Below are 13,934 nucleotides of genomic sequence, written 5' to 3'. Positions count from 1 at the left end.
CCTCTGAGAGGTTCTGCCAGAGCTGGACCAATACAGATGCAGATATACACAGTCAAACATTGGACTAAGTGCAGGGATCCCAATGGGGAAATTAGGGTAAAGACTGTAGGAGATGAAGAGGTTTGCAACCTCATAGGAAGAACAATAAGCCTCCTTTATTCTTAGCATCCTGTACAGTCATAAGTCTCTGTTCACTGGAAGGAGGGTTTCTCTGTTTAAGATTGTGTCCAAATGTGGTCTCTACTGCTGTGATAAGCGTCTTGAACAAAAGCAAATTAAGGAAGAAAGTGTTTATTTAGCTTATACTTCTCCATCGCAATTCATTGATCAGGGAACTCAGGCAAGAAATCAATTCAGGAGTCTGGAGGCAGGAATTAAAACAGACCATAGAAGACTACTACTTACTGGAGTTCTCCCTATGACCTGCCCACTCTGCTTTCTTATACCACCCAGAACAATCCACACAGGACAATGACACCATCCTCGCAGCCCGGGCTCTATAACATCAATTATCAATTAAGAAAAGACCCAAACAATTTGCCTATAAGACAGTCTGTTGAAATTCTCTCTTCCCAGACACAAACATTAGATTTTGTGCCGAGTTGACAAAAACTAACCAGCAGAGGCTGATAGTAATTGATGTCATTAGGTATAAAATGTGTAACTTAGAGGAGTCTGCTAATATGGCAGCTCAGCTTACTGGCTTGAAGGTGTTTTGTTTTCTCCCACCTATGATCTTCTCCTTATTTTGTAATCAGATGGACAATTCTCTCGAGGGACCAGTCATACCTATGTGTAGAAATTGAAAAGCATACACTAAAGAAATACAAAACATTATTAATAGACTCTTTAACTACTGTGTTAAATGATCTTTGGAAATCAAACATTTAAAATACTGGTCAAGTTTCAGGTTTTATATAGACATTTCAACGTAAGCCTGACATACTCTTGTATCTATATTAAGACCACACAGGATTTCTGCTTTTTATTTGAAAATTTCTACCTGCCCATATGTTTTATTTTTAAAACTGAAGCATTATTAAAAGCAACACGTCTAACATTATTTTACAAAAACATTTATTTTGGTTTGTTTCATTTGCAAATAATGTTAAAAATGAGTCATATTGCTTTTACAACTTTGTTTCAGTAACTCTAATGCAATTCAATTTAGTATTATTTACATGGTTCCTTTAATACATATATCCTTATTTAAATCTCATGATATTTTAATTGTTTATATTTGTGATTTCCAGTTTTCTGAATATGTTAAAACTGGAAGTTTTGCTAAGTGAAAGGTAAGTAAAAATAATGAATTACATTAATTACAGAGAGAATTAATATGCATGTCTGCACTGTATATGATTATCTCTGGACTTGCAACCTATTATTGAAAATTATGCTTTACATTTTTAATAGATTCTCTTCTCTACTGTTTGAGAAAACTATTTTCCAGAGTGAAAATTGATATTCTTAGTGGTGAGAAATGTCTATTCTTAAATAAAGAGATAAAAAACATGAAAACTAAGTTATTAAACATCAAAGAACATAATGAATACTAGAGACAAATGTAGTGAAAGCATATGGAAGACTGCAAATTACATCAGTATATTACAACCAGAAAATATAGGTCCAATGAAAGTAAAATATGTTTACATAGTAGGTTGGACAATGAATATATCTCTAGATAGAACATACTAGGAAAATACACTAGAGTTTTGAATTATAATTTCTGTTCATGATTTAAGGAAAGGAAATTAAATTCTTAGAGAAGTATTTAGTAGAACATATACTTAAGGAAACCCTATACATAGCACATGAGAAACCCCACAGACTAACAATAAAAAGAAACTACCTGTTGTCTCTGCTCCTCCCTGTTCCAGAGACAGCCGCATCTTCTTGTGCAGTGCCAGCCTCGTCCCGTAGACAAAATGGTGAAGGTCAGTGTGAACAGGATTTGGCCATCTAGGGCAACTGGTTACCAGAACTGCTGCCTGCTCTCCACATGACAAAGTGGAGACTGTTGCCATCAACGACCCCTTCACTGACCTGAACTACATAGTCTACATGTTCCAGTATGATTCCACCCATGGCAAATTCAACAGCACAGTCAAGGCCGAGAATGGGAAGCTTGTCATCAATGGGAACCCCATCACCATCTTCCAGGTGCGAGACCCTGCTAACATCAAATCGGGTGATGCCGTGGAGTCTACTGGTGTCTTCACCACCATTGAGAAGGCTGGGGCCCACTTGAAGGGTGGAGCCAAAAGGATGATCATTTCTGCCCATTCTGCCGATGCCCCCATGTTTGTGATGGGTGTGAACCATGAGAAATATGACAACTCAATCAAGATTGTCAGCAATGCATCCTGCACCATCAACTGCTTAGCTACCCTCGCCAAGGTCATCCATGACAAATTTGGCATCATGGAAGGGGCTCATGACCATGGTTCCTGCCATCACTGCCACTCAGAAGACTGTGGATGGTCCCCCTGGAAAGCTGTGGCGTGATGGCCATGGGGCTGCCCAGAACATCATCCCTGCATTCACTGGTGCTGCCAAGGCTGTGAGCAAGGTCATCCCAGATATGAACAGGAATATCACTGGCATGGCCTTCCCTGTTCCTACCCCCAATATATCTGTCGTGGATCTGACATGCCTCCTGGAGAAACCTGCTAAGTATGAAGACATCAATAAAGTAGTAAAGCAGGCATCTGAAGGCACACTGAAGGGCATCCTGGGCTACACTGAGGACCAGGTTGTCACCTGTGACTTCAACAGCAACTCCCACTCTTCCACCCTTGATGCTGGGGCTGGCATTGCTCTCAATGACAACTTTGTATAGCTCATTTCCTGGTATGACAATGAATATGGCTACAACAACAGGGTGGTGGACCTCATTGCCTACATGGCCTCCAAGGAGTAAGAAACCCTGGACCACCCACCCCAGCAAGAACACTGAGAGCAAGAGAGAGGCCCTCAGTTGCTGAGGAGTCCCTATCCCAACTCGGCCCCCAACACTGAGCATCTCCCTCACAATTTCCACCCCAGACTCCCATAATAACAAGAGCCCTCCCTACTCTTTTGAATACCATCAATAAAGTTTGCTGCACCCACAAAAAAGAAAACAAAAGAAAAAAAGAAAGAAAGAAACTACCTGTTGAGAACAAGAAAATTTTGGAACACACTTTCTTGATGAATGTATTTATATACAGAAAGCATATGAAAAACTGCCTGCTATTGTCAGACCTGAGGTACTGATTATGTAAAACTTCATACCTGGGAGAACCAAGAGGAATGCAAAACGTGGGAGAGAAAGGACAAGAAGGAAGAAGGTGGAGAAAAGGTATGGAGAGTAGAGGGAAATGGGCAGTAAATACTAAATGTGAATGTAAGCAGACATAACTAGACAACCAGGCTGCTCAGTTACTATTGTGAAGACAAAAAACGATATGAAGTGCTGTTTGAAATCTACTTTTCTTTTTTTATATATTGATTAATTGATTGATTGATTTACATTCCAAATACTATTCCACTCCCACTCACCCTTCAGAGTCCCTTCCAACCCCTCCTGTTCTCCTCTGAGAGGATGGTTTCCCCCTGCCCAGCTATTCCCCACCGTGGGCATCAAGTCTCTATTACATTAGGCACATCCTCTCCCACTGAGGCCAGACAAGGAAGCCCTATTGAGGAACAGATATGTAAACAAGTGGCTCCTCTTTACCTCAAAATTTTTATAGTTTTATGTATAATTCTAATTAAATAAAAGAATGTGCATCTACAAAGAATGATTTCAAGAATGGCTGTCAGATTTGTTTATGATATCCTTAAACTAAAAGAACCCCAATCTCAATGTTCATGAAACAAAGGGTATGTAAAGATCCAGGTACACCATATACTATTATATTACTCAGTAGCCTAAGAACCAACTACTTGTAGAAAGACAATTTTGGTGAACCTCAAAAACACCATCACTCTGCATAAAGTAACAATGAGAAGCCAGAAAACAAAAACGGGACATTCATGTTTCAAGACAGGTGCCTTAGTGTCCTCTGTGGAGTTGAAAAGGACCTCGGTCTTCTCCTTGCTGGAGGCCATAAATGCCACAAGTGTTTAATGACTCTGTTCCCTAGTTTGCTTCCTAAATTTTAGGGTTACCTCTTTAGAAGGGGTGTGTGACGACCGTTGGTATGGAGACTTAACATTGCTGTTGGACAGGTTTATCTCTAGGATAAGGGACTACACTGTGGTATTGGGCTATTAGGTAACAGCTTACATTTTCAATTAGTAAGTAGTAAGCTGGAAGAATGATGGGTGAGTGGATATCCTGATTCAAATAATGGATGCCCCTTTCTACTAAAAGAAAGCCGCCCTTCCTCATAATTAGCTCCTTGTGAGAGTAAGTACGTTACTTCAGTTTTCTGTATAAAGGCTAATGAAATTTTGAGAAATACATTTTAAACCTTATTTTAAATAGGGTAAGAATCCTGGAAATAGAACTGGTGTATAGATATATCTCAAAGTAAAAATGTTCCCATTAGCCATTGCTTAATTAATTCCATCTAGAACTAACTGTTAAGGTGTTGCATATTCTCCAGTTTAGACCTTTAAATCCTAATGTATACTTTTGTAATCAATAACATACAAATATAGTTACCCAATATTTAAACTGATTTATTGAAAGCTAGATGATTATGCATAACAAAATACATGCAGGTATTTTAGGATAAATATTCAGTTACTGAATAATATCACATGTGTAATTTATATAGAATACTATAACAATGTAAGGTAAGGATTTGGGGCCTAGACATTACGTCTTTGCAGTGCTGGTGATGGATACTATAGCCTCGTAAATGATAGGCAAGCACTATACCACAGAGCATTTCAAAAGGAAGGGAATAAAAAGCTGACTCTCTTACAAACACATATTAGTCTATTTCTCTGTCCATATACATATACCTATATGACATATACCAAATAAATAATTATATGTACATATATGAGTAGATTTGAAAGAATTCAATGGATTTGGATCATATTCACCCCTCTTTGCTGATCAACCCTTCTGTACCCAACTTATTTTAGAAATTGTTGTTCATTTCTTATACATTTAGTTCAATTTGTACTGCCCATATATTCTTTAATATACCACTGAAGTCTGATCAACTTACTAGGGGCACCACTGTTAAGGAAAACTAACTCTTTGTCTTCCTGCAGCAACGATCAATTACTAGTGACTGTGGGTGGGACTTCAAGCCCACCTTCCCTCTCCACGCTGGTATTTGATCTGACTTGAGCTTGCTGTTGATTTGTGCATGAATACACAAGCACTATACACTGCCAGAATTGCTGTAAATTCAGGTGTGTCCAGTGATACATTTTCACCACATTGATCCTAATGCAATAAAGTTAAACAGAACCCTTACTAGGACAGGGTAAGGCTTGAGGACCAGAACATTCACAGAGAGACTGTGCAATGCCTGAGATGATGCTTTGCATAATTGCAGACTAAATGACCCAGTTATCTACTCAGGAAGGTGCTGACATCTTACCAGGCGCTGGTGTTGGGAACATGCGGGAGAGTAGTACAGAGTCTTACATATCCCAACTTTGTACTATGTAGGGTTCAAGATGGCTGGTTATCTATTTTAATTTACATTTGTTCAAAAACTCACTTTCCATGAATTTCTTTTCCTAGCATTTTTTGTGGAAACTCTCACTGACATTCATGACAACTCACTGTTGCATAGCCATAGTGGTCAATCTTCTCTGATGTTTCTATGTGTGTCTGCCTCTGCCTTCATAATGTCTTCTTTCAGGACGTGGATCTTGTTGTAGCCCACATTACTCTGAATGGTGAATATCTTCATGGTTTCAGCTGCTATACATAGTGATATCTAGATGTTGCCTCTGAGCCCAGCATGAGGTATTCACACACACGCACACACACACACATGCACATGCTCACGCACGCATGCGCGTAAGCACACACGCGCACACACAGATTTTACTATTGGTAGTCCTGAATTAATAATAAATATCCCATTTAAATTCTACTCATTCATTCCCTTTTGAGCTCTGTGCTTTATTCTAAATTATTTTACATCTAAAGCTAATTTGTTCACTGCTTTCTAGGCCTATAAGCATGCTGTTTTCATTAATCTGAAGTTTTCCTTTCACTCTGTCCTCAGACTCTAAATTATCTCTAGAGAATTAGTTGGCATATCACAACCTTCTCTCTCACCTCATGTAAGCCAAGCAAATAAACCTTTTGGCTTTACCCACTGCTTACACTGTGCCACTCTTGACCTAAGCAACCCATCAAGGGTGAGCTTCAAAGGCACGGTGAGGCTGTTTAACACATCTGAAGCCATTCCATTAGTACCTTGACCTTATATTGTTATGATAAGTGTGACCAGCAAATACTCATTGAATGAATCAAAGAGAAATCACAAACTCTCAGCAAAACTGATTCGAATTATCTCTGCAGAATAGATTGAGGATAGGAATAGAACAGAAACCTGTTTTTTAAATATGAACATTGCATTTAGGTAGTTTTCTAATTTCTCCCAAGACCAATGCAGCATAAGGATATCCAGTGAGAATTTCAATTGCATAAAGGTGTACTTGATATCCAGATTGGAAGGACTCCATTAAACAGCGCCCCCATTTGCTTTAAAGGTGCGCCCTCTGTAGTTGCCACAGACTCTCGTTTTCTCAAGCATTTCCAAGATTCATGTGACTAAAGAGTTAAAGTGACCTTAGAGGTGCAAGTTGTCAATCACCAGGGAAATCGTGGATAGCAATTTAACAACCCTTGAGAACAAAGCTCAGAGCAAACAATGGATTACTATGTGTGTAATGCTATTACTCAATTGTTTTTCCAGAACCAAAATGTGACAACGATATGGAAAACTGGAGAAACAAGAGTGAAATAATTGTTTAATAATTAAACAGTGCATTTTAAGGCAGTGGGGAGATAAAAAAACCTTGTAACCTCTAAAAATGTATTTCCTCTTCTTACTTCAGAACAGGTCATGTCAGATAAACAAAGGCTCAAATCACTGCCCATCTGATTGACTCACAGAGGACGAAACATGCATTCCAGTCTCTCATCTCTGGTTCTTACTGACACCTCCATATGGTTTACCCTTCAGTGAGACCATGGAGTTCTGTTAATGAGCTTGAAAGAGTTGGCTGGGTAGTTGGCAAGAGTTACCTGCCATTAGCTATTTAGAGTTGTGTAAATGAAATCACAGTTTCTGAGAGATCCCTCCCCCTTCACCCCTAAAATGTGAGTCATCCTCTCATTAGAGGCCTGCTTTCGGCAATTCATAATTACAGATTGTGTCCCTGTTAATCACTTGACAAATGATACTTCTCTGCCAACAGGTTTACTGAACTTAGTTTATTTTGAAATCATGTCAAATGAAATCTGATGTGAAAGTTTGATTTTGGTCTCCTGGTTCAGTTTTCTTGATGTGTAACCTGAATTCTATCTTTTATTTGTTTCTCTAAAATAACCCAAATGTACCTCGCATTTCACAAATAATTTCACTCTGAGAGCTCAGTCTTTGAGGCATATACAGATAAACACTATTACACTATATAGTAGTATTTGCAGTGCTGTTTTGGCTAAGAGGACATTCGGCAAGATTTAGTCTATAAATTAGTGTGCTTTATGTCTCATAATTTACCTGTTTCTCAAATATGGTGCCCTCCTCCGTAACCCCAAGAAGTGGTGGTGAGGTGTTGTGAAATAAAGAATATAGTGTACTACAAAAAAGAACAACAAAAAGTTTCAGTGATCCTGGCAGCACCTTCAACTTTTTCTTCATTTCAAATAACAGACAGAAATTTATGGTTGGTTTGGAACTCTAAGAACAAGAGCAGTAGAACATATGCCCAGCTTCCTAAATAAGGAAAGAGGAAAACATTGCATAGCATGTGACCCCAGCACCCAAAAAGCTCTGGGCTCTTTCTTTTGCTGAGGTCTGGGGGTAAGTGAGAAATTATATCACTCCAACACTTAATTTGACACACTATCCCACCTGTATATGGTAGCAAAGTGGATGTTGCAACAGAGACTCTAAGTTAAGCACACATTCTAACTTTGCAAAGGAACAATCAGTTTTAGTATGTATTTTAGGAGAGATACAGCACACACCTAATCCCTTTAGATTTATTTCAGGTTGTCAGCCTTGAATGCATTCTCTTTCTCTGCTTTCTATTCCATTGGTACTATTTATCTCAGACCATTTTAATACTTACGATTTGAATCCGTCTAATGACAAAATCCCAAAGGGCAGAATCAATGTTAAAGAAACTAGATTACTATACTTTGGTTTTCTTATACTATAAAGCATTCTGCTTGTTATTTACATTGAAGGGGGAAGCTTGTCATTATCAAAAGGATACTAGGTTAAGATTTCAACACCTGACAATGTACAATAACACCCCTGCCCACAGGAATAATGACATTAAATTCAAAGCTATGTTCATGTAATGTGGTCTCAAATGAAACACAGCTTAGGAGATACAGGGAAGAAGTTAGCAAGACTTAACATTTCAGTTTGTTAAAATTGATTTGATACATGACAGTACCAAAATCAAAATAGAGAAGAAATTCCAATCTTTATAGTGAAGAGTGTTAGAAAGAAGATAGTTAAATGCTGGAATATAGAATACAAGGTATAAGGAAATGAAACACTGATTCGTCTGTAAAACAGACTTATACTGAACCAGCTGCTTCAAATAAAAGCATTGATAAATTAACGTAGTTTCATCTTCTTTCATTGGTTGACTCCAGTGTATATTCTCTGTTGATGGGTTTGACAAACTCAAGGTCTCAGAGCTTGAAAACATTTTGTGAGTTGAATTTAATACCCTGTGATACAGGATAAAATGTCACATTCCCCAAATATAAGAGTAGAAATACCTTCTTGCTCAGGGAACAGGCTCTAAGAATCTTATTTGAAAACCTGCTGGGTCAACCCCTAAAATTTCTAATTCTTTTGTCTAATTATTTTCTTTTCCTGGTCCTAGAAAAAGCTCCAGGTTTATACTAGGCTACATTAATCACTTGCTCTACAGAACACTGTCAGATTGCTGTGTGAGAAAGTTGTCTCCTTTCTCCTATTTGCTTACATTCAGACTTCCAAGGGAAGTTTTATAGTTAATTGAAATCAAGAAGCTTCTCATGGGAAAGAAATAAATCATGAGAAAATATTTAATCTTACTGACCTGACATTACATAAGCAGTTGACCACATTTCATTTGGAGTTTTAGTTTGTAATAACTAGAGAAAAGCAGACAAGGATCTCAGATGGATTCCTTTCTGTTTCATTGCCCCTCCTCAAAGAGGCGATTTCTCACCTTGTTTTTTGAGAGAGAGGCTCCTTTACCCTGGGTTAGTCTTCACACTCTCCATCTGCCTGGTGTTCACCTATATCTCTTATCACCACTTAGCCTTGTCCACTGCTTGTCTCGTTACTCAAAACCTAAGTATGTCTCTTACGGGCAAATCCTCTTCCTTGTTTGCTCATCCCTGGGTCTCTGGTCCTGGCATGACCCTTGGTATACAGTGGACTCCCTGGTTCTAAGTTGAATGGATGGATGTGTGCAGCCCACTTACATGTATAAAGCCAGTGTACACCATTTTGGAGTGTCATGTACATTTTTACAAGACATTTGTCCTGTCTGCTATCTGCTTTCCTGTCTTCATCCCTGCCATTTGGGGAGATTATCAATTCAGAGGACTAGAGAGATGATTTAATAAATGTTGTCCTCTAGGTTAATTTAGTAAACATTTAATAAATGTTGTTTCTCCAGAGGAGAAACAAGTTCTGCTATGTGGCATATCCATGAGTAAAGCCATTTGCTTTTGTCTAAGAATTGAATTACTTAAGAAATCACGTTTATATCTTATTAAATCCCCCAAACAGAACAAATTTTGTATGCTTATAGCGTGCATTTTTAATTAGCCCATTACATACCTCCACTTTGTAACCTTGACTAATGTTTTCTCAATGTTTATATTAGTTTCTTTGCTGTTAGGCACTTACTTAGAGTTATGATTGGACTGCTGTTTGAAGCTAGTTAGTTGAGATCAGTCTCAGGTTACCCTAGCCCTTCATGAGCTGGGTAACCTTAGTCAAGCTAGTCAGACATCTCCCCATATCCATGTCCTCCACTTGCAAAATAGAGATAACATTAGTACCTAAACCACAAGCTTACACATCCCAGTACTGTCATAAGGATTAAACAATTTAAGACATACAGCACAGTTGGACCAGTGCCTGGCACAAGCTGCAGCTCAATAAAGTTAGCTGTTATTTTTGCAAGTATTTCAAATCCTTCTTGACTAAAGTAAGACAAAATAGAGTTTATAAGTACCAATCATGAGCCAGGACCTTGGCGTTCTATGCAGTGTCCAGCTGACAATGAGTAACATAGGATGAAGTGGTACCTAGGCTAGGGCCCTCAGAGGGAGACTCAGCAGATATCAGCTGAGATGCATCAGAAAAGATGGCCTCTGCTCCAAGCCTGCATAGTGATGGGTATGACTTGCAACACTCTCATAGACAATCTGATGAAGACTCAGATGTGTTCTTAAGAGTAGGGAGTACAGATGTCATAGAGGTGATCTTTGTGGGTCAAATGTTAGATCTGAGCCAGATCCCCTGCCACTGTTGAATGTAGTTTCTGCAAATTCAGACCTACTCTGTTGATATTGAGTATCTTTCTTGTTTTGTTTTGTTTTGTTTTGACAAGGCCAGAGGCCACTTTCATCCTCTCTCTCTCTCTCTCTCTCTCTCTCTCTCTCTCTCTCTCTCTCTCTCTCTCTGTCTCTGTCTCTCTGTCTCTTTCTGTCTCTCTCTTTCTATCTCTCTCTCTGTCACACACACACACACACACACACACACACACACACACTCCCACTGCTAGCAAGGCAGCTCCTGTGACTTAGTCTGCCTAGCCCTCAGCATGTTTGAGAACCTTGCCTTAAATAGATTAGTGTCTCTGTGCTGTTCCCCACAAATGCAGGAGGTGCCACTTGGCTGGAAGTCCAAGCTTCCTACTGCTACCTGCATTTTTTTGCCTCACCCCAGCCTTCTCACCCTGGGTCACCAACCCACAGCCCCCAGAAACAAATCCAGGTGTTTCTGAAACTCTCTGAGTCCTCTTTAGTAGTAATTTATTCCATATGTTTATTGCTCTCCGTGTGAAATAATTTCAACAGTTTCTTTTTTTTTTTCTTTGTCACTGCATTCAAATTAGCCCACAGTCAAATCCGATGGAGGAGTAACACTTTCAGAAAACACCAAGTCCTGTGCTGTGGAAAGCCGAGGGATATTGCAGCCTGTGAGAGAAGGAGAAAAGAACAAGCAGTTGGGGCTTGACATTAGCTTATGAGGGAGAGACTTCTGGAATACCTCACAGGGCTTGGGAGAACAGCTTTACTGGAGTTCTGACTACAGTTTGCATTTCCCCTGGGTGTCAATTTTATGAAACAAAGTGATGGGATGATTTCTATCACTTGAGAAGCTGTGTTGTTGGTTTTTTTTTTTTTTTTTTATAAATGATGCATTGGCAACAGCAAAAATTGTTATGGTAGGAATCAAATTGGTGCTTCCTTACTGGAAATGGAAGGAACGGAACATGGTGCTTGTCAGTTTATTTCTGAGCTCTGCTTTTCAAACTTTAATTTGAGAGGATGTGGGGAGGTGCAATGGAAATCCCAATCCCTGTTAGGAGAGCACTGTATTTTATATTTTTGTTTCATCATCTCTACGATCAGAAGGAAATTATCCTTTATACTTTAGAAGAGAAAGCACTGTCAGTTCTAAATCTATTTTGGGGGGAGGGGAAGAAAGGGAATGATTTATGGATTAAATCAATGGATTCTGTGTAAAAAAAAAAATCTATTTCTACATCAGGGCATTGGCCTACCTTGTGACAACATGAAGAATCATCAATAATTAGCATTTTTAAGTGATCAAAATGTGCTTTTAGAATCAACTTCTGTTCATAGCATCTTCTCATCATGGAACTGGAGTTTAATAACAAATATCTCATTTTTGCCCGTTTCTCAGAGCATTCTTGCTAAAGTAACCATCATCTCCATTTTCATGTGTGGCTTTCCCCTTTGGGTGAACAGGTGAGGGCAAAGTTCTTTCTTTTCTTTTTTTCCCCCAAGACAGGGTTTCTCTGTGTAGCCCTGACTGTCCTGGAACTCACTTTGTAGACCAGGCTGGCCCCGGACTCAGAAATTTGCCTGCCTCTGCCTCCCAAGTGCTGGGATTAAAGGCGTGTACCACCACCACCCAGCAAGGGCAAAGTTCTTATACAGCAGAGTTAGTGGTAACCACTGGTTTTATTCTGCTGTTGAAACACATTTTAAATGCAACTATTATTTGAAGTCACTATGGCAATAATTAGGACTGACTTCATGTGCATTCAAAGGAAGACATGACGCATAGCACTGTGTGCAAATTATCTCTTTAGATGATTTCAGTAGCTCTGGGATGCAAGCTGATTATTTTCTCCATTTTACAGATAGTAAAATAAAGGCACTATGACAAGAGTGGCCTTCAAACCAAGTCCATTTGCATAGAGAGCTTACACTCTCATTGTTAAAGTTGTGTGCAAAGTATACGATAATAACATTATTTCACAGATGATCCCTATTTATAATTGAATCTGGCTCATAACTCCCTTAAAATGTTCCTTTTCGGCTGAAGTTGTCTATACTTGGTGTCCATCCAACTGAGCGGTGGCAGGAGGCAAAGGAAATACAGCGAGTTCTGGTTGAGGCAGGAACAGATTTTAAGATTCTGTTTAGATTTTGAGACAGTCTGGAGCCTGGACCAGGATCCAAAGCCTGCTGAAAGAGAGTTGCCTTTTCATAACAGCATGGAGTAAGAATTTCCATAGAAACTTAACTCAAGCACAAAAGTTGACCTGGCTTTAAATAAATAAATACATAATCAGAAACAAGAATGGTTCCTATTTGCTCTCTGTTGGTATTTGGTCACAGACTCAACTGTATCGGGTTTCAAGGTATATTCCTTCCCAGGCCGTGACTTAGAACTAGCCAGGTGTGTAGATCAGGTTCCTACTTTCTTACTACGGGGCCTTTTCTCTGCTTTTAGGTGACTGGTTAGCTTTTGCATTGTACACTGCACTCTGGGGTCTTACTATGATAACCCATGATGACTCTCAAAATGGGAGAGCATCCATATTGTTTTCTTCCTTGTATACTTTACCTGTGGTACACAGACCTAAACTTTTCTTAGTTTTGCTGGTCATGGCTTCTTGCCCACATTTGGCCTTTATGGTCTAGACTACTCAGCAAAGAGTGGCAGGGAAGGCTTTCATCATGAGATGAAATAGGAAAACAAAACTCTTAGATTCTTGGACATGGGCTGACTGTTTTTCCTCCCAGGAGTCTTTTGTATTCTTGTGTCAAATTTTAAGTATACTCCCAAAAGTTACTTTGTACTCTGCTCATATTCTAATATCAATAGCTACCATTTTGTTGAGTTGGATTCTGGCTTCTTATTGTTCATGACTTATTGTTAGGTATCATTACACTTACCTACTATCAATTTCTCATTGTTTCTGAGACAGACTTACTCATGCTACACTTTGAATACTCAAGAGAAGGAAAGTGCTCATTGTTTACTGTCCAGGAACTATAAGTAACCAGAACACTATTCTTAAACTTATTTATATTTCCTTGACTGTATCTCACAGTAAATAAATAAATAAATAAATAAATAAATAAATAAATAGAAAAGAACTATTTTCTTATGCTTGAAAATAAAAACTTAGTTCGAGGCCAGCCTGGTCTACAGAGTGAGTTCCAGGACAGCCAGGAAGACACACAGAGAAACCCTGTCTCAAAAAACCAAAACCAAACAAACAAAATT

General features: G+C 38.9%; 1 pseudogene; it reads left to right on the top strand.

Moving 5' to 3' along the window:
- Gm7481 (predicted gene 7481) lies at positions 1,911 to 3,120 on the top strand (annotated as a pseudogene).

The sequence above is a fragment of the Mus musculus genome, chromosome 12, assembly GCF_000001635.26.
Source record: "Mus musculus strain C57BL/6J chromosome 12, GRCm38.p6 C57BL/6J".
Classification (NCBI taxonomy): domain Eukaryota; kingdom Metazoa; phylum Chordata; class Mammalia; order Rodentia; family Muridae; genus Mus; species Mus musculus.
Note: the sequence above shows the minus strand (reverse complement) of the source record. Positions and strands in the feature narration are given on the sequence as shown.